The following is a 4,595-nucleotide window of genomic DNA, read 5'->3' on the forward strand; positions in this document are numbered from 1 at the left end:
CAAATCCTTTGCACAGGCAGTATGAATGAATGCTGTGACTTTTTCCTCCTCAGTTTGTTTCCAACAAACAAACTTCCTTCTTCTATCTATCAGTGTACCAGCAAGTCATCTCTTCCTGTTGGAACTAGGTATCAACCTGATAACCTTTAGGGGTGAAGCCTGAGTTGAAGTCATAATTTATCTGTTGTGTGATTTCCTTTTCTTCGGTATTTGTCCTGAGTGATCCAGCAAACCTCAAATTTTCTTGCAGGCCTCTTATTCCTGCTCTCCTGTAGAGAATTTTGGAAGTTTAGCTTGATAACTTTTTATCTTTTTCCCTTCATTTTCTCCCCAACCCCCAGTTGCTTGTGACTGCTGTCTGCTATATTCTTCTCCGTGAGCCCAAGCTGCAGTTCCTGGCAGGGACTCCTGTGCTCCAATAATGTCGTGTACCCGGCCTTTAGCAATACCACTTCTTGACACATTCTGCTTTCTAGAAGCAGGTTCATGCCCTGTGGTTGTTATATATATCCCTGTATCACAACAAAGGGCCCACAGAATGATGCAGCGGATAGGTGACCTGCCGTGCTGACTCAACAAGTTTAATTGGACTTTAGTAACTTTCAAGATAATTAAAATCCCTCCTGTGCAATCTTGCCATGTTCTGGGTCACAAGGATTAAAACACAAGCCTACACATAGCTGGTGCAGACTTCTTGTTCTAATACTTTCTGAGCCCAGTGAGACACTTCTTCTGCACTGACTCAGAAGGAAAAGCACCCTCTATTGAATCAGCACCACCACTTCCTTCCTTTGCAGCCGTGCCATTCACACACTTACCCTGCTCATCTTGAGAGAACCAGCTAGAGCAGTCCTGAGGAAGAAAAAAACAGAGGTGCAGAGACTATGTAGCAAAAAAAAAAAGGTATAGGGTAAAACACACTGGAGGGGGAAGGCAACCCTAATCCTATGCAGCTGATGTCTGTGATCACCATGCTCTTTATTAAGCAACGTAGCTTGGCTGAAATGAAAGTCGCTTGAAATGAAAGTGAGCTTAGCAACCTCCCAAGAGCTGATGAAACGCATCATGTCACACTGCTAGGGCACAAGCGGTGGCTATGGGGGCTGCTGTGGAGAAAGGAGCTTTGACCCAAGCAAAAGGGAGCAGCTGCTCTTACCAGGCTCTGCCACCTGATGACTCTTGCACCAGACACAGCCGCCTCAGGGTGTTTGTCATGCCCGGTCACAACAACGCTGTGGTGAATAATTGATTTCCCTTCCCTGCTGCAAAACGCCTGGGCAGCAAGACCCATCCACCAGCTCAGCTCTGCCGGCAGGATAATTAAAAGGTCTCCCTTTTTAAAAGACCCACCATATTATCATGTCTGGCTGTGCTGGCCGAGGGAGCCTGGAGCAGCGCAATCCACACGCCAGGACAGCGTGCAGAAGCAGTGCTGTTGGCTGGTGCATTTTGGTGGCTGAACATCCAGCTCTGTTGTCTTCTCTTGCTTGTTGCTGGAGACTTTACATGCCCTCAGCTGTGATGGGAAATGGGGATCTACAGCTCCAGATCTGCTTAGCCATGGCTGGTACAGGACATGAATCTGTGTCCCTGGTGCAGCCATTCAGCACCAGATTTCGTGCAGCCTGGTAGAGAACAGTACAAAGGAATGCCAGACCCAACCACAAAGCTTCACAAGCTCTTGAAGGTCCTTTTGTTGGAATATTGCATCTTTCCAGGGAGTGTTATGGGAGGGGATGAGTTTATAAAGCTGCAAGAATGGTTCGAGCCTGAGTGTCTTCACTTAGCCTCAAACTGATGGCACAGGTATGCATGTGGTGTCCATTATCAGCATCACTAGCCAGGAACATTATCAGATCAGCTGTTTTTAGACAGGGAATGAAACCATCTACTCATCTCCCAAGGTAATAGAAGTGGCTGGGTTTTACCTAGCACAGCCGGGTTTGAAACAGTCATCAGTGAACAAGTCCCTGAGCACACCGGCTCCCTGCTCACCGAATGGAGCCGTGCTGCTCCGAGGCTATGCAGGACCTGCATGCTAGAGCAGACACAGGGAGGAAGGCTTCATTTCAAGCTAGAGGCTTGATAGTAACACAATTTGACTTTTACTTTTGCTGTTTCTTTACTATTTTGGCACCATTCTGATTTTTTTTTTTACTTCGTTTTTCTTCATTTCACTAAACCTCACAGAATCGTGTGAACCAGGGAGCTCCAAAGCTGGGTGAAATTTTTGCCCCAGGCTCACAACATGTAAGATGCGTTCGTGTGTGTGAGTATGCATGTCTTCATACGCACAGATGAGTCATTCTTATTCTTGCTCGTGTTATTTCCGGGAGGGGGAAGTGAGGTGGTTTGATCCAAGGTAGGGGAATGCAATGCATGGGCCTCTGGCGCGGGGCAGTGGCACACAGAGGGGTTATGGCTCAGCAGAGGGGGGCTGGGGAGTGAACCTGCTGCTGCTTTCCTAGCAGGAGGGGGGGCAAAACAGCCCCGTGCCCCTGTGCCGGGGCTGGTCAGAAAGCAGCAGGCGTGTCTGCTCTCCCTTCCCTCACTTTCTGTATGTCACTGTGGGCAGAGGCAAGGCTCAGAGAGGAAACCGCAAGTGGTCTGGGCTGCTGAGTCTCAACAAACAGCAGAATGGGCTCCAGGTGCAGCCTGCTTGCATTCTGAAGAACCTGATGTATTTCTGCCTGTCCCAGGGAAGCATCGCTGCTGGCACGTCTGCTGGGACATGCTGTCTTCCCACCCTGTCTCCCATTCCCCCTCCACCACCTTCCTCGGTAGAGGCTGACCTTTTTTGTCTCCTTGTTGTCCCTTCCTATCAAACCTACCTGATGGCTGGCAGATTTAGGGCTGCAAAAAAGGTGCACGCCCAATAAAAACTGACCCAGATTGTCACCCATGATTTGTACTGAGCTCAAATGGGACCGTTCCTGCAGCTCTCAGTTGTTTAATTCAGTGTAAGATGAATTATTTTTAATCATCTCACTCCTTCTGGATCCTGGCTGGGGACAGTGCCGTCTATATTATCATATATTAAAATGGAATGGAGGTTGAAAATACACATCAGCAAAGCAAGCTGTTCCTGGGGTAATTTATGGCTCATCCAGTAGCAGAGACCAGCGAAAATCTTCCAGGAAGGTGTGCCCTGCAGAGAAGGTAAGCCTGAGTCTGCAAGACCAAAGGGTACAGACAAGGTCTGGGATAAACTTTGTAGGCCAAGATCCATCAGTGCCAGCACCAAAGGAACCAGAAGAGGCCAGAAGCCACCCCAAACCTCTGGTTATCACCCAGGTTGTCATCTGAGAGACCCCAGTGGTGGCCGGGAGAGGAAGAGAGGTGCTGCCAGGACAGCTTTTGGTGACGGTCCCCCAGCAGTGATTTTGTCACTCGGCCTCCCATGTGTGTCAGGTGCCACTGCCTCGGGCGCATGGGCCTTGCACCTCCACGTTGCGTGCCACCCGTGTGGGCTGCCCAGCCCTCTCCTCTTGCCCCATGGCCTGGCAGGCGTTACGACACGTGTCGTGTGTGGAAACACTCCCGGCGTTTGGGCAGACGTACTTCTGCTCGTGTCTTCTGGGGCCTCTGTGACTTCTTCTGTCAGGAGACAGCGTTGTCTCCTCACACCGTCCTCCCCGATCCTGTCATTCAGGACTTTGCAAAAGCCATAGTAAGCTTTGTTTTCCTACTTGTTCCCAGACATCTCTTTAGAAATGTCACAAGCAGAGACATTCCCAAAGAACTCTCAGGTATCAAGAAAGAAACAAAGTCAGTAATCAGCCTCCACTGGGCCCTGAGAGACACTGACTTCCCCAAAGAGGAAGATGAGGTTTTCCTTTGAGGCAGCTAATGGTTGTCTCTGCCTGCTGGGAAGAGGCGCAGGCTGGAGTTTCTTCTGGGTATGAGAGACACCAGTAAGATGAGTAATGCAAAAATCACCATTTGTTGAGGTTGAAGCCGTCACCTCAGTCTGAGGACAAACATCCCAGCTGCATCTCTCTCTGCAGTACTGGGGAGCACTGGGATCCTCATGGTCACTGGTATGGCCAGTGCAGGCCCAGGGCTGCCCCAGAGTCAGGCAGGGTCTCTGCAGTCACAATACCTGCAAGCCTAGGACCAAGCAACCAAAGCCAGTTGAGAAATTCCTCCTAAAACCTTTCCCAGAGCAGACCTGTCTCTGCAGTGCTGACTAGGTGCCTCCCCAGCAGCACTGAGAGCTGCAGCCTGGGGCAACTGGAGCACCCATGGGGAGGCACCCAAAACGTCGGAGATTTTGGTGGGACTCACCAAAGTGGGACTTTGGTGCCAGCTTTGCTGCCTACTATAGTGGTTTGCCAGAGCAGGGGGTGTTTCACCCGAGCTGTGGAGGCTTGGCCGATAATAACTGGAGGCATGGGAGCATTGATGCAATATGAGCTAGGAAGGTACATAAGGTCAGGACTTTTTAGAAGTCCTGTTTTGTTTTTTCAAGTGACTTACAGAAGATCTGCATTAGTGTGCAGATGGACACTAATGGCTTTGCAGATTTTCATGTCATTCTAGAAAGTCCAGTTTACTTTCATTTGGCTCGTGAAGCTTTTTCCAGGCACACAGAT

The sequence above is a fragment of the Anas acuta genome, chromosome 9, assembly GCF_963932015.1.
Source record: "Anas acuta chromosome 9, bAnaAcu1.1, whole genome shotgun sequence".
Classification (NCBI taxonomy): domain Eukaryota; kingdom Metazoa; phylum Chordata; class Aves; order Anseriformes; family Anatidae; genus Anas; species Anas acuta.